This window comes from Eumetopias jubatus, unplaced genomic scaffold (assembly GCF_037043125.1).
Source record: "Eumetopias jubatus isolate StellerSeaLion01/CBP00866 unplaced genomic scaffold, mEumJub1_p1.0 scaffold_14, whole genome shotgun sequence".
Taxonomy (NCBI): Eukaryota; Metazoa; Chordata; class Mammalia; order Carnivora; family Otariidae; genus Eumetopias; species Eumetopias jubatus.
In genome coordinates this window covers 105,033,992-105,056,766 of record NW_028274820.1, presented here as the reverse complement: position 1 = coordinate 105,056,766, position 22,775 = coordinate 105,033,992, and the positions used below count along the sequence as shown (strand labels likewise).

General features: G+C 50.1%; 1 protein-coding gene and 1 pseudogene across 1 annotated transcript in view; one reads left to right on the top strand and one right to left on the bottom strand.

Moving 5' to 3' along the window:
* DPP6 (dipeptidyl peptidase like 6) overlaps positions 1–22,775 on the bottom strand; it is a 719,037-nt gene that overhangs the window by 690,135 nt on the left and 6,127 nt on the right. The gene's annotated exons all lie outside the window — the stretch shown is intronic.
* LOC114197983 (rRNA-processing protein FCF1 homolog pseudogene) lies at positions 19,171–19,734 on the top strand (annotated as a pseudogene).

Genomic DNA, 22,775 nt, shown 5'->3' with positions numbered 1-22,775 from the left:
GATAACCAACACCATCACGGCAGGCAACTCCCCGCCCTCTTCCCACGCTTCCTGTCGTGCTGGAAGGGTGACCCTGTAGACAAAGACCCGGCGGGCCCTACAATGTGGGCCCGAAGGAGGGCAGACCCGGTGCGCTACAAATGCAGTCAGGGAGCTTTTCTGGACTTAATGGAATCAGATCCTGCCCATCACTCAGAATTCTTCCTTTAGGTGTGAGCGAACCCAGGAGGTTTCTGTTGAGCGCCCCTCAGCCTGCTGTCAGCATGATCTGAAGGGCCAGGCCTCCTAACAGCGTCATTCTGTTTATCCTGAAATAGACAAACATCATTGAGAAGCCTCTGCTTCTTCACAGATGAGCCCACTCAAGAAAATCCCGAAATGATATGCAGAATTTAAGGGCAACTAGGAGATGCCCGATCCAGGCCCTTCTGTCTGGTCAGTTCTCCCTGAGTACTAATCCCCATCTACTGGCATAGGAATACTCCTTCATAGGCCGTGCTTTTCCTCTTTGAGCCTCACTGCACCGGCCCTAAACCCTGGAAGCAGACTCTAATCAGTAGGCTCTGCCCTCTGCTGTCCACGCTTAGAAAGTACAGAACCCTCTCCCCCTCCTACAGCAATCAGCATGTGCATCATCAGGCCTGTGGATGGAACCTCAGCTACCACGGGGGTTACATCTGCTGGCTTCAAACTGCTGATTTTTCTGTTTTCAAGAGATTGAGATTTTTAGACTACTTTCACTAGCTGCATTTTTCCTTGCAATGCCTAGGGAAGTTGAAGAAAGAAGGAAACACCTCCCCTTTCCCCAGTAATCTTGTTTTTTGTTAACGAGAGAGGTACGTGCTCATCTGAAAGACATCGTAGAAGGGAGTTGGTGTGAAGGCTTGGCATAAAACGGGGACACACACACAGGACCGGGGCCATTCGTGTGATACAATATTCTTCGTGGGAAAAAACTACATGATACCTGGGCTTTGCTTCAAGATAATAGTGGTAGTAAAATGGATGAGGCAGGATTGACCAAGTGTTGATAATTACAAAGCTGGGTAATGAATATAATGAGTTCATTATATAATTCCCTCTACTTTTATGTATGTTTGGAAGTTTCCATAAGCTTGTTGCCCCATTTTAGTTTGATGAACACTGAGCAGACGGAGCTAAGGGTAAATGTGTGACATTCTAAGGTGGGAGCCAGGGGAGTGGAAGATACATGTTTGTATGCTCATCATGCTTCCGCTTCCTGCAACCGGGAGGCGCTGGGCAGGTCACTGAATCTCTGAGGCTCAATATTTTCCATATCTGAAAAATGAGAATAATAAAACCTAGCCCACTGGGCTATTACGGGGATAAAGTCAGATTGGATTAAAATGCCTGGCACACAGCAGGCAAATGGCAAATCTTTTCTTTCTCCTTTTTCCAGCAAGCCCCAGATAAATGTCAATGGTCAGTGAATACAACCAGTACAAATAACTCCCTTGTTAGGGATCACCCTTATAAAGCCTGAGTGACACAATCAGTTCGCTCTGTTTCAGCCTCTCAAATTGAAATTTGTCGTAAGATCACTGAGTCGGTACCAGCAAAATATACATGCATGCGCACATAAAATAAGCTACTATTTCATACTATTGTTATTCTTGACTGCTTTTGTACCAAAGCATTCCTACTCCGTATCATGTATCTTTCACAAGCCTGCATTTTATCACAAAGGGTGGTTTAAAGGCATTAAGAAAGAATATCTACCTCTAATACCAAGATATTATCTTTATATACTACAGTTCATTAGCCAGTTTTCAAGAGATTCGTCCGTGGATAACCCACTTCGTTAGACATGGTTTGAATGAACACTACAAATATGGCTGCCCACACCCTCAATTAACCAAAATATTTGAATAGTGCTCTATGTTACTAGTTTTAATTTTCTGGCAATAGAGGGCCATTCTGGTTTAAAATGGATTTTAATAAAGAGAACTGACTTGGTTATTTTCTGTAAGAATTCTGCATGACCATAATGTGTCATTCAGGAAAACTAAACTGAGGAGAAGCAAATGCAGAAGTTGAAGGGAAATTTGGAAGCAAGCACATCAGATCTTTTTTTTTTTAAGATTTTATTTATTTATTTATTTGAGAGAGAGAGAGAGAGAGAGAGAGAGAGAGCATGAGCTGGGGAGAGGGTGAGGGGCAGAGAGAGAGGGAAAAGCAGGCTCCCCGCTGAGCAGGGAGCCCGATGTGGGACTTGATCCGAGGACCCTGAGATCATGACCTGAGCTGAAGGCAGACACTTCACCGACTGAGTCACCCAGGGGCCCCAAAAGCATTAGATCTAAGACATCCACTTACTAGCACGTCATGTAAGTGATCACATAAAACACCTGAAAGTTTTCCAGGGCCTTTTTGTAAATTAATAGACACATCACCACTGTCCTGTGAGGGATAAATATATTCATGTGCCTCATTTTATAAAGGAGAAACATGGGCTGAGGCTTCAAGCCTTCCCTCCCTGTCACTAATGTGTGGCAGAGCCAGGATCTGAGCTGCCTGGGAGGCTCTGCCCCACCTCACCACACCCCGTCAGTCTGTGCAGAGTGGGACGCACCATGACAGCGACCACCTGTCCCCAGCATGGGGTTTGGGGGAGGGAGGGATTTTTCCTTCTTTTTTGCTGCTTCCTCTGAATTCCTGGTGTCTGCTTCGTTGGAAGAACTATCAGAATCTACAGGTGCACTGCCTTCGAGAAAGACAGGTTTCTTTTTAAGGCCTCCATGTAGCTGGGCATCTTCCAGAGCTACATTTCCACAAAAAAGAAAACACCTCTTTAAGGAGGAACAGAGTAAACACTGACTTACTGTTCCATCTAACCCTGTCAGACATGGGAACATTTCTTCATTATGAAATGCGATATTATTAAAAGAGAACAATGACCAGTGGTCTGTGACAACATTGAATTCCAAACAAGTATCAAAAATATGAATGAATAATGGGCCAAGTGCTTTCATAAATATCATTTGCACATTTTCAAAATGTGCTTTCTTCTCAGACTTGGGTCCAGATATTAACCCTTACAAAGTGTCATAACACCGGAGACCCCAAGCAAGTTGGTCCTCTTCACCGTGTTTTGTTTTTAGCTTCATTGCTCATTCAAGATATATCCAAGAAAACAACGATCCATCCTATTTTTAGTGCAGGATATAAAGATAATCTAGAATTCGGTCTTAGGGAAACACCTCTTGGACACAGCCGTTGCCCTTCCCGATCTCACGGTCTGATTTCTGACTCTAACATGAGGACCACACGGCGCAGCGTCTTGCCTTAGATGGGCCCTGAGATGTTAGGGTTGGCATGTTTGTTGTGGCTGATTGTTTTTTCTCTCACACAAGGGGTGTGTGTGTGTGTGCGCGTGTGCGTGCACACACACCCACGTGCGCCCGTCCATGCCTATGCACGTGTACGTGTGCAGGAGAGACCAAAAATCTTTGCAATTTGACAATTCTCATTGGTTAATTCCCAATTCAGAGGCCGTAAAGATGTGAATGAGGTCCCCAGTGGCCTAACTTGCTCAGCATCCGATAATCAATAGACCAGGCTCACGGTGCCCCCCGGGCCCTCCTCCACGCCCCAGGCTCAAGAGTCAATTCTTTCCTCCACGTCAGGGCAGCCCCCACTCCCGGCCCCTTCACTCTCGGGTTCTCCGTGCTCTGACCGGGAGCTGCTGTTTGTGCGTGTCCAGGACGTCTCTTCCGGTCGTGGCAAGAAACCCCTTCCCAGGCTCCTCTCTTCCAGGCTTGATCCCCTGGCCCCACCTCAGGATTTTATGAAGCCCCTGCATTTTCCAGTTAGTGATGCCCTCTTGTTTGGGTCACGGCAACCTAGCCCACACCTGCGCTCCATTAAACCGCACTGTGCCCTCCAACTTCCGTCCAGTGCAAATTCACGGACCCAAATTCACCCGATACAGGTAACGCCTTCAAACGTCCCAAGTCTGTCCGCCTGCCGGTCTCTCCCACTGCCCGGCCCACTTCTCCTGGGGGATCTCACCCCCTATAAGCTCAAATATCAGCAACAGAGTTAACGACACCAAAGCCTACACTTGTCCATCCCAGGTCCATCACATCAGGCTCTCGATGTCCAAACTGGCTTCTCCTGTGTCTCCCAGTTGGTTCCCCCCACCGGTCACTGCATTTAGCACACAGGTCAATGCCCCTAAAGGCACCCTGGGGTCTCCTCTTCCAGACCCCATTAGACCACTCAGCCTGCTGTGAACAAAATACAATGACGGGTTGGCTTAGATTCATTCTCTCACAGATCTGGAAGCTAGAAGCGCAAGATCAGGGTGGCAGCATGGTTGGGTTCTGGTGAAGCCCCTCTTCCTGGCTTGCAGATGGCCTCCTTCTCAAAGTGTCCTCACATGGCCGAGAGAGAACGAGACAGAGCAAGGTCTCTGGTGTCTCTTCTTATAAGGACACTAATCTCATCATGAGGGCCTGACTCCCAAGCCCCATCTACCCCTACGACTTCCCAATGGCCCATCTCCAAATGCCACCACGTTGGGGGTTAGGGTGACTTCAGCGCATAAATTTGGCACAATTCAGTCCATAACACTGACCGACCTCACCTTTCTCACCCGACCTATCACCAAATTCTGTCAGTCCCACTCAGTCCCTTAAACACCTCTCATGCTGGCCCCCTTCTTCCCAGTACCACCACCACCACGTACAAAGTCCCGGACAGGAGAGAGAGCAACAGAAATCAGCACCACGTCGCCACCACAGGAAACGCCATGCGCAGTTTGCGTGATCCCACCCAGCGGTCGTGCTGCCCGTGCTTGTGTTAGGAGGCAGCCGCTGCCGTCTTGACAAGAGCTTTTGCCTACCCACCTCCAAATTCCTCCCCCTCAGCCGATATCGTGCGTCTCACCTCCAGGCTGAACTTGGAATGATTCGAGGAAGACCTGCCCACATGTCTGCTTCAAGTTGCGATGACCTTCCATCACCTTGGATAGATCATCTCAGGCCAGAACGCCATGCAACAGCAGTGCCGTGACAGCCCGCCTATCTCTGAGACTTCCCTCTGCCCACTGGGCCCCACAGACACCATCCCTCAGGCCACCCAAGGGCCTGAGTGCGCTGAGCTCCTTTACACCACCGTCTCCTTGAAGGCACCATGACCTCAGCCTGAACTTTCCTTCCTCCCATGGTTGGCTGCTATTAATCCGTCAAGAGTCATTGAAGGCACTCATATCTCCCAGGAAACGCTCCCTCGAGACAGAGTTAAGTGTCTCTCTCCCTGTTCCCGCAGGGCCCTCTGCGTACTCCACCAGCTAATAAGAAGATAAGGTGATGTGTTAAACTCGAAGGCAAGGACTGTTTTATTCATGGAGTGCCACATGCTGAATCCCTGCCCTCATAAAGAGACTCACATAGGGGTTTTCAGACAAATGAGCAATCAACCCATCTGCCTATTCCTTGCTCGAATACGAATTCCTCATCCTGATCCTGTTGCCTTGTGCTGCCCAACATGGTAGCCACCAGGCACCGGTGGCTATCTAAATTTAAATGGATATAGATTAACCACAATTTAAAATTCAGTGGCCCATTCCAAGTGCTCAACAGCCGCACGGAGCTGCCGGCTGCTGGAAAGGGCAATGCAGATGTACGGTATCTCCATTGGCACAGAAAGTTCTCCTGGATGGAGATGCTCTAGACGCCTCCGACGACATGCCCAACTCACTCGCTCATTTGCATGTCTGTCTCTCCCACCAGACCGAGACTCTTGAGCGCTTCTGCGTCCCATGACATCAGCCCTGAACTGGGCCGTAGGTGACCTGCAGTCAAAGTCTGTTATACAATGTCTGCTGCATCCCATGGGACACGTGCTGCTCATTCTCTCTGAGGCTACTCCACTCTACGGAGCCAAACCCCACAGCCTCCCAGGACCCCCTTGTCGTGAGCTCCCCTTCCATCTGAAAGCCGGCGGGTCTTCGAGCCCAGCAGCTCCCTCCGCGCGCTCTGTGTGCCGCAGCTTGGAGCCGGCCAGCAGAGGGCTCTGCTCTGCAGGGACGAGTCCGGCTCCTTGCACCTGGCGTGATGGGAAGCGAGCCGGCACCTGGTCAGGGCTGACATTTATCCCGGTGATCACAGACATATTAAGAAGGGCCTGAGCAGAAGATGGAGGTTTCCAACATTTAAAGTACGGGTACTCTGGGGATGCCCAGGGCAGGTGGGATACAGGAGGACGGCCTGTGTGGGAGGATGAAAGCCGGTCCCATTCGGAAGCCCTCAGGCAGGAGGGTCAGAAGAATCCCCAGGCCCTGGGCTCTTGCCAGTGGAGCAGAACCGGGTCCAGGGCAGGCTCTGCCCCGTCTGATGTGCTCCTGAGGGGATCTGGGGCCCGGCTGACAGGCAGGCTAATCTCTGTCCCCTCCCGGTCCTACGCGCTGCCCTTTCCTGTCACGCCACCGGCGCTGCCTCGCTCCCAGCTACCAGCCTCGAGAGGGTGACGGTCCCACGGTGTAACCGCCTAGCTCGCGCCCACAGCCGGGCTTCCGAGGGCCCAACAGAGGAGGGGCTCGTTTCTCTGTCCTGGGAACACCTGAGTCCACGCACGGCAGAAGTCGTGACTTAAGTTCCAAAAAGTACACACGGTGCCTTTGTCACGGCTGAGCCTGTGGCTTGTTGGTTTGTGACTGGTTTGTGTAAATCACTCGGGCGGGCGTCCAGCACTCACGACTGGAAGGGAACGGGCCAGCCCCGGAGCGAAGGTAACGAGAGGAACAGGAGTGAATGTCCACAGGCAGGAAGACATGAGCGTGTCCCGGGAGCCTCACGCCGTCCGACGTGCTAAGGGGCGAGGTCAGCCTGGGGAGCTGGTGTGGCGAGCGCACCACGGCAGCGGGAAGGGAGGTGGCCGTGCGGAGACACCATGCGGCAGCCGTCCTGTGACCCTGCCTGGGATGGTGGCAGCGGCAGTCTTGGAAGCCACCCCCTCCCCGCCAAGCCCATGCTGTCAGCTCTGCAGTGACCCAGTCCACGAGGGTGCCCTTGAGCATTGGTAATGGGTCCCCACTTGGGCTGGCGCCGAGCCAACAGGTAACAGGCGCTTGAGCCGCAAGTGCTAATGTGCAGAAGGGGGAAGGTAGGGCCAACCCACGGGAAACCAGGGCCCCGGCGCATGTCAGCCCCGCCAAAGCCCCTCCCTACAGAATGCCAGGTGAAGCTCACGGGCGCACGAAGGCAGCGCCATTTTGGGAAGGGGGAAGGCCACAGTCTGGTCCTTGAAAGGCTGGTGGGATTTCACAGCAGAGAGGGTGGAAAAGGCATGTGGCTGTCAAGATGGCAGAATGGCCACTGGTGCAAAGCTGGAGACACACAGGGAGCCTTGATTATTTGTCTTCACGGAGCTTTTCAGTGAGGCCCAATGAGGGCATTTGGGGGGCATTAATTCAAGAGGCTTGAAAATTGCTTTATTAGCACTGTATCGATACGTCCTCGTAAAAATATTCCCTAAATGACAAATGTTCCCTCATCCCTCCAAAGCGATGCCTAACGTTAGTGACAGAAATGAAACCGAAATCGAATTTCCCCCAAACGGAGCTCAGGTGGATGGCTGATCGCACTTACTCCGTCCTTCTACCCCGCCCCCCCACCCCTTTCCCTCTCGCCGGTCAGCCCAGCGCTGTGCCCGTGGCTGGGCTAGAGCAGCTCGCGGACTTCCCTCCCCTCTGCCTGTGCTCAGGTTCCTCTCCTGCCTCGAGGACCCTGTGGCTCTAGATCCTGACCCTGACGTCTTCCCTGGACCGGCCACTTCTCACTGCCTGACACGACTGCCCGCGGTGTCCCCTCTGTTAGCATTTCACGCTGACTTCCTCGGGGCCCAAACCCGAGCTCTCCGTGGCTGCCCGGGCAAGCGGCCTCCGGGGCTGGGCGGCCTCTGGCCACAACGCCTCCGCTGGGAGGTTCTTTACTGTTGGGGTCACCAGTTTTGATCCAAAGGTCACTCCAAGCCCTTGGGTTTCTTTTCCTGCTACATGGGTGATCCTCGGGTCTGCGGAGAAGTGACACCCATGTCTATGCCCATGCTCTGCTTCCCCACGCCTGCCTCCTCTGAGTCAGGAGTCTGCAGACTGCGCCCCGTGCGCTAGCCCTGAGCCCTGACCTCGTGACGAAACCTGTGCTGGAACGCAGCCACACCTGTTCACCTGTTTAGGGTGTTTAGCCACACCTGCTTAGGGTTAGGGTTACGCGCCGTGTATGGGACAGACCGTATCACCTGCAAAGCCAGAACCATTCACAATCCGGCTCTTCCAGACCAGTCTGTCAGTCCTTGGACCAGACCATGATCCCGAAGTCAGTTTTAGCTACGTGTCTACCAGTTTTGATGATTTTCTATTCCAAAAAGCAGAGAGGGGCAGACATTTTATAAATGATCCAGAGAAGTGTGTACCTTCCAGCAAGTCATGATGTTCTGCCCACACTCCAAACCCGTACGTGTGCTCTCTGTCAGACACAAGGGTTCCAAAGCATGACACGCCCTTGCGTTTGAAGCCCTCTGACCTAGCGACCAGACCGGATGTGCAGAGAAACCATCTTTGTGAAGACACTTCATGTACACTGCCTACTGCCCAGAGCAAAGAGGACGGAACCGCTGAGCGGTCCTATATCCCCAATCTCCAAAACCCACCTCACAGGGAGCTCGGCACCTGCGCTGCCCGTCCATCAACAAGGAAGGGTACGCACTGTCCAGCCGTGGAAAGGAACACGGGGACAGCTGGTAACCGTGCACATCAAGGCGTGGAGGCCAGACGGAGCACAGGATGTTGAAGGAAAAGCCAGGGGTCAGGCGGCTGAGATGCAGGGCCCACGGAACGAGGCTCCGGATGGAGGGGCCACCCCACCAGCCAGGCCATGACGACCGAGCTCGAGTCCCAACCGACGGCCGAAATGGGTCATCTTGGGAGAGCCAGCCTGTGGCAGGAAACGTCCCCCGAGGTGCGCACATACTCATCTGACAGACTGGGCGAAATGCATAGCAAGGTGACGCTGCCTTTCATGGCTTGTGACATTTTACATTTCTTTCTTTCCCCAATAAACTCTTCCCTCTTAGCTCTCATCCCCCAACACAGATTTCATCCACTGCCTGGGAAGGAACCGGAAACCCCGAGAGAGATGTGGCTGTAGCTTTTTGAAAGGACGCGTCTTAACGATAACCTCATTTCTTTTAAATTGGTCACAGCATGAAATGAGGTGTCTGGGAAGGAGACAATGAATAATGCAGAAGTGCTAGGGACTTTGGGGGTGCCCTTTGAGGAGGCTGCTCCAGACTCTCCTCCTTCTGCAGGTTTGGCCTTGGGAATGTATCATTTATGTTCTCATTTCCATCCTGGACTGTTTGTTCGGGGAAATAATGAATGAACAGAATGGCAGGAAGAGGCAGACAACGCAAATTCTGAGTCATGATCCCATAAGAGGCTTGGCGCTGGACCCTGGAGGCGCCTGGAGGGGTTAGGACACGGAGTTCTCCTGCCCTCCTCTGGCCCCAGAGGGCCCGCGCCCCACGCCCAGTGGAAAAGAAAGAAAAAACAGGCATTTTCCTTTGAGGTGCGGTAAATGGTCCCACAGCTGTGCCCACCGGGTGTTCTAGGAGTCTGTTGCAGTGACATTAAATCCAGATTAAGGGACCAGGATGACTTTCAGGAAGAGGGGACATAAAGTGAGGCTCCCTCCCCTAAAAGCTTTCAGTGGAACAGCAGAGAATAAACTGTAGCCCAGTTTGCAAGGCGGAGAAGGCAGAGCGTCATTCGACGAAGAAATTCCTATAGCCACATGTGTGCAGCGAGAGTCCAACAGGGACTAGCGATCACAAGCACATGGACAGAAGTGACACGTGGCCAGGCCCATGGACAGAGGTGTGGGCGGTGCTGGGCAGGTGGAGGGGACTGGAACATCCCCTGCTGCCCCGAGGACCCCCTCCCCATGGTGCTTGCTAGGGGTTCTCCTGGGCTTCAACACCCTACCGCTTCAAGGGAGGGGCGGTACCTGGCATCACCCAGCCACGCCTCTGGGAACAGGTTTGGGGCAGGGAGGTCAGCGCTGGCTTCCCAGGAACCTCCACCCCTCCTGCGAGTGGTCAGTCCGCGCCCTGTCCTTCCCTCTGGCTCCCACACGCCCACCTTAGGGGCCGGGGAGAAATAATGAGACCAGCACCTTCGCGCACTAGGAGTGCCAACCCTGGTTCTAGGCCCGGACATGCTGTTGTCTCAATATCTTCAAGCATGAGATTCTGGACACTTAAGACACACAGGTTTGGGGCGCCTGGGTGGCTCAGAGGGTTAAGCGTCTGCCCTCGGCTCAGGTCATGATCCCAGGGTCCTGGGATCGAGCCCCGCATCGGGCTCCCTGCTCGGTGGGGAGCCTGTTTCTCCCTCTGCCTCTGCCTCTCTCTCTCTCTCTCTCTCTCTCTGACTCTCATGAATAAATAAATAAAACATTAAAAAAAAAAAGACACACAGGTTTTCTGTTTGCAGTCTGGAAACTCTCTACTCTTAACTTTATTTTCAAATGGCCCCACTATTCATGTTTGCAATCTATTTGGAATAGGAAGGAAGAAGTCAGAAATACAAATGAAGCCGTACATCCGCCCGCCACAGGGACCCTGCCAGCAGCCAGCACCAGGGCCCTGAGCGGCAGGGCGAGAGAAGAAGGTGTGTGTGCCCCGGGGTTTCGCTGTCACACTGTTAGCTGTCTGGGTTCCCACACCAGCACGCAGCATCTTAGAACAGGGCCTGTCAGAATGAAGTGAGCCGTCCAGAGAAATGAGAATGATGTAGACACCTCAGGGTTTGGCACGTCTCACCGCCATTCCCTAAGCCTGGTGGGCACTAACTAACCTAAGACAACCCCTTTCCTGTTTACTGCATCCAGCTGAGATGTGTCCCTGCCGGGCAGCACATCCCCCAAAGCACCATGCGTCATAATCTCACCATGGTGGCTGTCCTAATTATTTATACCCAAATCACTCCCCTCTCCTCCTCCCCCCATTGCTTATCCCCAAGGAAAAGTCACCAAAAACAAAACAAAACAAAACAAAACAAAAACCAAAAACAGAAAGCACCAAGCAAACGGCCGTATTGATCCCGTAACTGATCCACTGCACAGAGCAGAGGAGTCAAATTTAGTGACAAAGACATTGTTCCTTAAAATTCCAACAAGATGGGTGGTAATCCTCCAAAAATCTTAAATGACCTAGAAGCTACATGCTTCGAGACAAATGTCAGTGAGTCGGTGTTACGAGTTGAATTGTGCAACACCCCCCTTCCACACACAAAAAGAAAGAAAGAAAGAAAGAAGACATGCTGTCCTAGCCTCCGGCATCTCAAAATGTGACCGTATTTGGTAATACGGTAGATGTAATTAGTAAGGTGAGGTCATGCTGGAGGGAGAAGGGAAGAGACACACAGGGAGAGCCGTCATGTGAAGACAGAGGGAGAAGGCTGGAGGCACCGGGACACAGGCCACGGCACGCGACACTTTGATTTCAGACTCGGGACCTCCAGAACGGTGAGGGCGTGCGTGTCTGTCGTTCTGAGACACCCAGAACAGTGTGGTCTTTTGTCAGCAGCCACAGAAAACCAATACCGTCAGAGACAGGCCACCTTCTTCACCTGGGGATGAGGTCAAGTCACCAGGAAGAGCAGTCTGCGGGACCCAGAGATGGGGCAATCTCCTCCTGACACATAATCTGCCCCCAAAATCCAGCCACTGCCGCAGACTGACACAAACACATGAGACATCCTGCCATAAACACAGCTAGTTCAGGTGCTAACATTCGGTGTGACATTCTTATTTAAAGCAAATAGGGTGAGCTTTAAGAATTCAGCATTTCCCAAACTTTTTTAGCCATGAATGCTTTTCTGCACAAGCAGAGATTTTTAAAAGGACAGCCTGGAAAATCCTCATGCATGGTTTCCCCTAAGCTCTGTGTTAACAAAGACCCAATTTTATTTCAAAGGAGCTGTAAAGCTGACAGTTAAAGACATACACATTTTACTGATGTTAAAAGAATTAGATTAAATTAGGTTCTTCATAATTGTATTTTTAAGTGAAATTTTATATTCTACCAGTCACCAGATTTTTGTTTGAATGTGAGCAGAGGCCAGTCCTGGAGCCATAAAGCCTCGGAGACATGCCAGGAGCTGATGATTCTGAATAGGATGTGCTCAGATGTTGAGCAAGAATCGTGTCATAAAAGGAAATACGGGCTACGCTCGTCCCTAAGAGCAAGGCTGTCAGAACTCCTGGGAGCTCTTCCGAAGACGGACACAGACTTTTCCTTCTCATTCTGGCCTGGCTTCCCTGCAGCTTGCACCTTGCCTTGTCGGTGAGCTGGGTCAACCAGAGAGTTTTCTGCAGTCTTTCCCTAGATGCATTTCCATTCTCTAAAGCCTTTCAATGCATGTCTCCTTGCGAAGGCCCTTCTCTGGGAATGGCAGAGCTTGGAAGGCCACAAGCCCTGAGCAACACGGACCCAGACAGTGAGACGGTGCCAGGGACGCTGCCGGGTCTCCCCAGAACGCTCATGCACACAAGCCGACGCCTCCCTGTTCCAGGCAGCAGGGTTACCACCAGGCATTTCACAGAAATATACCTTTCCCCGGCGTTCCCTGACCCCGTGAGCCAGTTCGAGGCTACTCTGACCCTGAAGATCTCCAAGTCTGTAGAAAACTCTCCAAAGACTCCCTGAATGTAATGTTGGCTCCGTTTGTGTCATTTTGGGAAGAGAAGAGTGTGCTGGTTGAGGGCAGAGACTTCCCAAACTCAGAGAGCTTCAGAAACCACTCCAAGTGAGGATGCAGCTGATACACCTGGCGGGGGTGGCGGGGCAGAGGGGGGAGGCAAGAGCCTGGTTTTGGGAAGCTGAGTGAGGAGACTTCTGGAATGTTTTAAATGAAAACATTTAAATTTCCTTATGTTGCTGACATGACTGCTAATAGAGGGACAGGTCTTTGAAAGTGAGGCATTATGGTGAAGTGTTTGAGAAACGCCATGAGAAGGCGTTTAAGACCTCTGTTCACAGAATGTTCTTTGTTTTTAAGATCACTATAGTCAGATCCGTATCTGGTCACGTTCCACTCTGTTTTCCACTCTGGTTCTCAAGGCCACGCTTGCCAGGGATTCGTGCTACAGATTCTCAGGCTGAGCCACCTGTTAACATTCTTGCTTCGCCTGTCAGCTGCCTCGGCGGCGGTTCTTACACGTCTTCTAGTTGGGTCCATTCTGACCACTGTCCTGAGCACTTACCATGTGGCATATTTCAGATTCTCGATCACAAAAGGGCCTCCAAGGGGACATCAACAACCATCTCCTACTGGAATTTAAGGCAGTGCCTGGCCCTGGGGGCTCTCCGTGAGTGACCCTGGTGAGCGAGTCTGTCGAGATGACAGCCCTCGTTGCTGATCTAGGAACTGGACTGGACTCTCTCACCTACTGTCATCTTGGGCGGGGAGTCTGGCTTAGGACCTCTTGTTCCAAACTCCCGTGTCTCCTCCAGGAATGCCACACAGGGCTGATGGAGCACAGAGCCCCACTGAGGGAAAGGGTGTTTGACTCTGGCCCCACTGGACCATCAGTCCAGCTGTCATAACCAGACCACTCAGTTAACCCACCTATCGGGATTACAGTTCAGTTTCAAGTACACAGGATCACGGTTAATATGCAGTGCACATGTGGTCATGGGGGGGCTACTGCCTTCCCTCTCTCTCCACGCCTCCAGCTCCCCTCTGCTTTGCACTAAAGGCACACCAGCATCCACCCTTCCTTTCCAGAATGACGACATCTTGCAATAAGGATCCCATACCATTGCAATTATTTGTGGCAGGCCAGGTGGTCGTCTAAGGGTTTCTCCCGTATGAACTCAAACTTCACAACAAACTGATGGTAAAGATACCATAATTGTTTTGCCTAATTTTGTAAATAAACGGAAGTTCAAAAGCAGGGAAGTAACTTCCTGGGGTTCAACAATGGGTAAATGGTGGCTGAAGTCAGAACGGAGGCTCAGGCAGTCTGAGTCCGGGGCAGAGCCCCCACCCACCCTGCTACCCTGCCTGCCAGGAAGATGCCGGGGAGATGGGCACACTAGCCACCAAACAAGGACATGCAACCCTCCTCGTGGCGACGGGATGTAAGGTGTGTGCTGGACAGAATTCTACGCGCAACGCTTTTCTAAACACTCAAAGCAGCTCCGTGTGCAGCCCTGCTGCTATCTGGGCGTGAACGGGATAATTGGGCTGTTACTCAGGAAGGGCTCATGTCATACCAACACACTATTTCGTGTGAACTGGTACAAACAAGTACGTATTTCAGAAGTGCAGCTACTGTCAGGGAGGGGCCAAGGTCCTCCCCCTGGTGGCTCTCATCAGGAACCCTAGGGCTTGGGGAAGGCACGGCTGGAAGATCACGTCTCCAAGCCAAAGCCTGGGGCCTGCCTTCTATGATCCGGTCACAGCGGGCATTCACCAGCTGACACGGCACTGAAAGGACACACTCGACCTTCGCAGCTGAACTCCGTCTGCCCCCCACGCTGCCCTGTACCCTGCTTCTGTTTGCCGAGCTGAGCTCCGAGTCTTATCCGAGAGGTTTCCCTCTCTCGACTCCTGTCAAAGACCCAGCGGCCTCATCCCTCATCCTGGGCCATTTGTGTGTCTCCCACGATCGGCAGGCGGGTGACTGCGCTCCTGCGTGAGAGGCTGAGTGTGGTGGCACCGGGACCATCCCAGTGCCCCTGAAATCACACACCCGGACTCCTCAGAGAGGCAGAGGGAGGGATGGCGGAGGACCGGCTCAGTGGAGCCCCGGCCTGGGCTGCTTCTCCAGTGGCCGGCAGCTCTGCGGGCGTCCAGAGCTCACTCGGTCCTCTCGGGTGTGGAGAGCCGGGTGGGGGTGTGCACAGACCCTTCTCTCTCCCTGGACCTGAGCTGGATGGGAACTTTGAAACTTTGGTGCATTAACTCACATTCCTAAAGTACGCATAGCAGAAAGCGGGCTTTTGTGAGGCTTTTGGCCTAAGTGTTCAGAGGCACTTTGATGACTTCAATGCAGCGGTCAGAGAGCTGACCCTGCACGGCTATGCATCTCCTTATTATCTGTTGCATTATCTTTCTCTAATTGCATGCACTTTGGCACCATCCGACGCCTCCAGAATGACACATGCTTATTAGCTTGTCTTTGAATGAAGGATGCAGCCTTCCTGCAGGTCTCTGATGACACCTTCAAAGTGTGCCTTCCTTGCTGTTGTTAAACAGCTCAGCCCAGTTTGCTGTGGATTCGAGAGTACTCACAACACATACTTGCACGCCAACCCCGTCTGGTGACAGTAACGAAAATCGCAAATCTTGATTCTGTACAATTTATTTACAGAGACTTGAATCAAGTGTCTCAGCGCAGCCTTGAGCCAGGGCTGGAGGGGAGTGCCACCAGCCAGGCCACTCAGCCCGGAAAAGCAGAGCTAAGTCAGGATCAAACAGGGGGTTTGGTCTCCTGTCTTCACCAGCTCCTAACCGCCAGACAAGTCCTGACTGTATTATCACAAAAATGGGCTCTGTAAGTAGCTAAGGGCCCCAGGCAGTTTCCAATAGATTACAGAATCCAGGAATAGTTTTTCTGGCAAAAACTGAGCATTTTGGTCTGGGAACTTTAGTATTGCTCTAATGACACACAGTTCAAAAATACAAAAATACTCTCATGTGACTTTCCACCTCCTAGATTAGAGAGATGGTCACAGTGTCATGGAAAAAAAGGGAGCTGTGGTCTTTTTCTTTCACTTAAATTGAGAATTAGGTAATACAATTCTAATCAAAAACAGCTTACCATATTCTTATATATATAAAGGACTCTCTTCTCAAAGATCCGCATTTTCCCAAATGGGACCTTCTTTTCTACTACTTTTGCTGATAACCACAAAAAAGTCAGCAAGAACAGTCATATATAGAAAATTTATATTTAATTCATACTTATTTTTAAATTCAGACAAAATAGTACAAATGCTAAATACTGACATTTTACGCAGGTCTTCCCAAAGTAAATCCTACTGTTTCCCTAATAACTGTTTTATCTTCTCAACCGTAGAACCATCAGGAAGAGCCTGTTCAGAAGCAAACAATAAATGAAATCCTGAAAAGGAGAGAATCTATTTGCAGACCGTTGTAAACAGCCACGTACAAGGTTCAGAGCACAGTTTTAGAACCTTTCAATTCCAAAAGAAGTTTTGAGAACAGGATTAAAGGAACCTGATTATTCAGACAGAAGCAAAGAGAGACTTTTCAGGTAGGATACCACTCATTCACTCATTGTTTGACAAACAGAACCTTGGATGTACTAGGCACTGCACTGGGTGCCCGGATGCATCGGAGAACAAATCAGCCAAAGATCCTTATACGAGTTCAGCCAACAACGTTCTGATGGGGGCGGGGGGGTGGGTGGCAAAAATAAAACAGGCATAAAAAAGAAAATTATATAATATGCTGGAAGGTGAGAAATACCTTCCATTTGAGCGGGGGGGGGGTGGATATCAGGAGTGATGGGTGGGGTGAATTGCAATTTTAAACAGGGTGGGCAGTGTAGACATCATTGAGAACGACACTGCAGCAAAGCCTTGAAGGACACCTGGGAGCAACATCCCAGCAGACAGAGCGGCCAACGTGGAGGCTGCGGGGTGAGAGTGGGGAGGCACAGCGCCGTGGGCCCCTCAGTCATTGTAGGAACCTTGGTTCTTACCCCGGGAGAAGTGAGGAGCCCTTGCAGGCTTCCCCGCACCTCAGTGGCCGGTGGCCGTCACGTGGGGCAGGGGATACTGAGAGTAGCCATCCTAGCAAGGTCGGGGCACACGGTAACGGGCTTGGCTTGCTTACCATGAACTGGGTGGGCAAGAGGAAGCAGGTCTCGGACGATGATGGGGAAACCTTCCCTGGGAGTCCATTAAAGTAGGAAAATGGTGCCTGTAAGAGGAAGTGGTTGACCCTGAGGGCCAGAAATGACTGCTCAAGGTCCCCTCCTTCTTCAGAGACACTGCGACCAACCCCAGGTGCAGTAAAAGGCTTTAAGAGCAAGACTGCTTTCTCCTCAGCTGTGGTGAAATAAAGATCTGTCGGAGCAGAGGTGACATGGCCAGAAAGAGCATGGGGAGGCAGGCGCGGGAACACTGGGCTTCTGCTCAGGTGCTCTCCTTGGACCTGCAGAAACAAAGGCTCCACTGATTGATATGATCCCGCTGGAGCCATAGGACAGCAAGGAGGAAGCACAGCGGTGACTGAGTGTTCAGTAAGGCCAGCCACGCAACAAGGAAGCCAGACGCCCCTGCTCGTCACCACCGGCTCCCGTTTCCATAGAAACGGCACTCCTGTCTCCCAGGGCATCCCCCTCTCCCCTTCATAGATAACCAGTCATTTGGGGGCTGAATTTAAGAAGAACTAAAAACCTAGAAAAAAGGAAGAGAAATCCATGACACGTTTCCACACACAAAACGGAGATTAACTGGTCATCAGCAGGATGCTGACTGGGGAGAAAGAGTATGAGGCGAAAGCTAGATGTTTTTGCTGACGTTTCCTATTATTCAGATGACGAAACCCTTCAGTTCCCTCAGTGCAAATAACCTCGTCCTGAATCCACGAAGATGGAAGAGCAGAGCATACACAGAGGACAGACTCGAGGACCGAGACTGCTCTCCACACCAGGAACCTTCAAAGCCTCCCCGTGCGAGCTGCTACTTCTGTGACTTGAAGGGTTTCCCACCAAAGGCCCCGAGCCTTGACTCGGAGACTCACCCTTAGCAACGTCCTGCAAGCCAACGTTGGCTTCCGCCATGGCTATCCAGAGACCTACCTAAGCACTCTTCCTACTGCCCCGTCCCTCCAACCCCGACCCCCACACACCACCAGCACGTGGCCCTGTCTTTCAGGGAACCGGTCCCACCTGCCCCCCAAATAAAGGAAGTGACAGAACGGGTAAGACTCATGCCCTCCAACATCTGTTGTCCTCCAATTCAGTGTCTTTGAGGACTAAACATTGTCGTGAGAAACGCGAAGGCAGGGTGAAACCTCCTGACGAGTTTAGTGAGTGCCGGACCTGCCCGAGCTGATGATGGAATCGCGGCCCGGACATAACGATGGATGAGCCATCCGCGTTAACATTCATCCCACCGCACTGGTCAGCTCCAGCTAGGTTATGCTGTAGTAACATCATCTCTGTGGTTTACACACCAAAGTTTATATCATCCCCACTGAACAGCTGCTCCTGCAATACTGCTTGTCCCCACGGCAGAAGGAAGGCGAGGGCACAGCGACTCCGGTGCTGGCTCTTACGCGTTCCACTTGCAAGTGCCGCACACACTGCCACCCCCGTTTCCTCAGCCCAAGTAAAGCACAGCCATGCCTCACTCAGGGTGCAGAGGGGCACAATCCCTCCCGGGGGGGGGGTGCCCCAAGACCCGGAAGTACCGCAGAGCCGCCCCGATGACCCCGACGCTCACCCACGGGAGAAGCCAGGCCTCTTCCGTCACCCAGCGTGAGTGGCAGCTTGAGGAAATCTAACCCAACCTTACTTCTCCACTCCGTTCCTCCCCTCCCCCCCAGTGGCATCTCCTGGCCATCCTTCCACCAAACCGTTATCCTCATGTAAGCTTAGGTGAGCCCCTGCTGCCGACGGGCTGTCCTTGTTGGAGGCATGCACTGGAGTGGGAGGGAAGGCAAGTGTGGAGCTGCCAACAGGGGCACTCACTTGGGATTCAGCAGTTCACACTCCCTCATGCTTGGCCACAGAGAGCAGACATGTGCAAACGGGAAAAGGCAGGACGGGCATGATAAAGAGGATGTGAGAGACCACCTGGGGAAGTAGCTAGGTATTCTGTACTGCAGCCTAAGTGTCCCAGAAAACTATGGCAATCCCCCCCATGAAGATTCCTGAGAGGACCTATAAAGGTGGGCAGAGAGGAAAGCCATCTTCGAGGCATGAGCAGGAAAGGAGAAGGAAGACGGGACCACATGGCTCCGTCGACTGCAGAAATGTGAGGGCAGCTCTGTCTTCTCTCAGAAGCTATGGCGATGAGGATCGGTGAGCAGAAGCTCCAGGTAAGCACAGATCAGGAAATGCATCTCCGGAAGAAACAAGAGTGCGGCGTGAACACAGGAAAGCAAGAAAGCATGCAACCGTGAAGCAAATGCTTAGTTTCTGAGATCAGACGCTTAGAGAAAAGGTTAGATTAAAACCCAAAATAGAAAGATAACAATCAAGGAAAGAAAAATCCCTCAACATCCTTCCTGCTTATTCTTGCAATATAACACACCGCTGGGCCCACCTCACCATATCCTGGTTGACACCAAATTTATCAACTTTTCCATTAAAGCCAAACCTCACTTAGTACAGTCAATGACAGACCGTCTGACTGCCAAGTGTATCCCTTGTATCACTGATGGTGTAATGGATGAAATTGAGAAATTGGGGCAAAAGGATCGGGTGGCTCTAACGATTGCCAAGGATCCAAGATTTGAGCAATTACTGGGCACACACAAAAGAACCTAATCAGATGACTGCTTAGGACAGAGAGTAACTCAGCACAAGTGTACCTTGTGGCCACAGTTGACCAGGACCTTAGATGAAGATCTGGAAGATCCCTGGAGTTCCCGTCATGTACCTTTCTAAACACAGATACAACATTGAGCTGATGTCAGATGATTATGCGGCCCCTTGGTTCTAATTCTAACAGATAAGAGTTCCTCTGCCTTTATCAACTTTTTCTGTTGCCAGTTCATATGGCCATCTGCTTCAGCATGAATTATTCCATCCATTTGCTCTGTTATGAGATGAGTATGGCTAAGTACACTCACTCTTTTTTTTAAAGATGTTATTTATTTATTTATTTGTCAAAGGGGGAGCCGGGCACAAGCAGGGGGAGCTGCAGGCAGAGGGAGAAGCAAGCTCCCTGCTGAGCAAGGAGCCCGATGCGGAACTCGATCCTAGGACTCTGGGATCATGACCTGAGCTGAAGGCAGACGCCCAACCAAGAGCCACCCAGGCGTCCCTAAATACACTTACTCTTTGATGTTGTTTTGAAGTTGATATTTTGTAACATTTTGTTGCATATTTTTATAAATCAGATGATTGCTCACATAAAAAAACTGGAAAGAAATGTATTTCTAGTAATTGGAGGCATTCACACTGGGGGGGGGGGGTCTGTTGTGGGGCCGTGAACAACCTGCAACTCTAAAAGGTCTTACGAAAAGATAACTTCACCTCTCAAAACTTTTATAGAGGTTTCTCATTTTTCTTGTTTTTATTTTTTTAATGGGATTTTGCATGAGGCATATGAAAGGTCTGAATAAAGTTTAGAAAATTGAGTGTACCGGGGAAAATGATTAGGGAGACTAGACGCTGGTGTTTTCCCTCCTTTAATTTCTGCTGTGACCCCTCCTCTCATTATAGGATGCCCCTTATTTGTGGTTCTTCCCACCCATTGCTCACTTACTCGGTTCCCGCCCCCTCCCCCACTGGCTGATGCCATCTTAAATACATCAGGGATACAATGTATAAAGTATGGTGGATACACACAATTATATAAACATATCAAGGCCCACACCACAAAGATCCCATTGCTCCATGAAAGCTGCTGGATGAATTCCAGTAGTTCCCTTTAAAATAAATCTTCCCAAACAGTAAACAACAGGAGATAGAAAAAATTAATTGGTCTTCTCAACTCCAAATTGGGGAAGATGCCTCTATGCCCTATTCCACTTTTTTTTTTTTTAACATAAGCACATTAAGATTGACCCAAAATTATCCAAGGTACGAGTTGATATCAAATGAAATCGGAGTGCAATAGGATGTTTACACATTGAAGTTTACACATAGGAAGTTTACACATTTTTACAACCGTGATGCCCCAGGAAATCCTTAAGTTCCTTCCGAATTAAAAAAAAAAAAAGTGTGTGAGAATGTGTGTTTCCCTACTATGAGGCATATTGCTGGGATGATCTTAACGCCTTCAAGCCGTTTATCTACATATGCAGGGTTGAGTGAAAGGAAATTTGCCATTTTTCAAGTTCAGCCCTGTGTTAGGCCCTGAGAACGTTGCATCTGTAGCTACAGGAGCCTGCCTTCTTCCCGGAATCCTTACGAGTTCTGATCGCTTCCCTGTGCTGCAGTGCGACATCCGTCCCCAGCACCTGCTGCTTGCACCACCACCACCACCCAAGAGGCTCCGACTCCGGGAAGCAGGGTTTTCACCCCACCTGCGCCTTACAGGCTTTACTGGCTTCCAGGCTTCCTGTAAAGTTACATCTGTATCTATTTCTTTCTCACTCGTGGGGCAAAACTGAACATGTCCAGTGCTCCAAATAGATCTGGTTGCTGCTGGGAAAGCAGCAAGAAAGACACAGAGGGAAAAAATAAAACCAGTGGGGAAACCAAGTCAGGGCAAAATCTTACACTATGGTGGCCAAATGGTTTTTCCCTGTGGCAATTAGCACATCCATTTGGAACTAAATTAATTTAGACTGTTAGATTTCATAATGTTCATACTTTTTAAACTCAGTAATATAATTAAGTTAATTCCTCCACTCAATTATGGTACCGCAGAGTATACCGAGAAAAACACAGGGGAGAATGGGAGGCTGAGTTTCTCTGAGGTCCAGAGAACACAAGTGATTTGCCAAATACTATTCGCATAATTACTTGTAGTCTTCTCATTTGTAAAATTAGAGGTTATCAAATTTTAAAATGTTCTATTTCAGATAATTTCACAATGCTAGATCATTCTAAAGATAAATGTCCCAAAAGTCATTAACCAGAAAGGCTGAGTGGTTTTCTCTCCCCCCCTTTTTTTTTGACTTGTACATAAAATTAAACCCACATGCTTAAAATGAAAGCAAATCATACCATGGCGCATGGGCAGTCAGTGCCCTTAACACTAAATTTATTAAGCAGAATTTAATTTCGAGAGGATTACTGTACATATTATTTTTACAGGCAATGCTCTATGAAAGGGATCAATATTGTATATTGCAGAGAGGCATTCTGCATTCAGCTGATAAATGCATTGTTATCATCAGAGTAATTAAAAGGAACAGGGTTATATACAATCAGCATGTACATCTTACTCAGCAACTCCTGCCAGTTGCTGGCAAAAATTAAACTCATTAATCATTCTGACTCTACAGAAGAAAAAGCTTTAGGTAAAAAATTAAAAAGCTCTATTTTATGAAGAAAAAATGTCCAAAGCCAACATCTAGAGAAATTCCTGTCTACACAGTGACATTAGAATATTAATCTCATGTAGGAAAATGAGTTGATTCCATTGTCAAAAATAGAAATTAATATTATGTTATTCTAATGCTTCAGACACTTCCTTCACTCTACAGGTAACTTATACAAGTAAATTATTTAAAAGTGTGTGCTGGGGCGCCTGGGTGGCTCAGTCGTTAAACATCTGCCTTCGGCTCAGGTCATGATCTCAGGGTCCTGGGATCGAGTCCCGTATCGGGCTCCCTGCTCGGCGGGAAGCCTGCTTCTCCCTCTCCCACTCCCCCTGCTTGTGTTCCCTCTCTCGCTGTGTCTCTCTCTGTCAAATAAATGAATAAAATCTTTAAAAAATAAAATAAAATAAGTGTGCTGGCAGCACTAAAAAAAAAAATTAAAAAAGAAGAAAGCATGCCATATAAAGTAGGCTTCCGTGCCCACCTCAAAATGTCTTACTGCTACACAGGACTCAAATCCACGGTAAAGGCATAATGCTCACTTTCC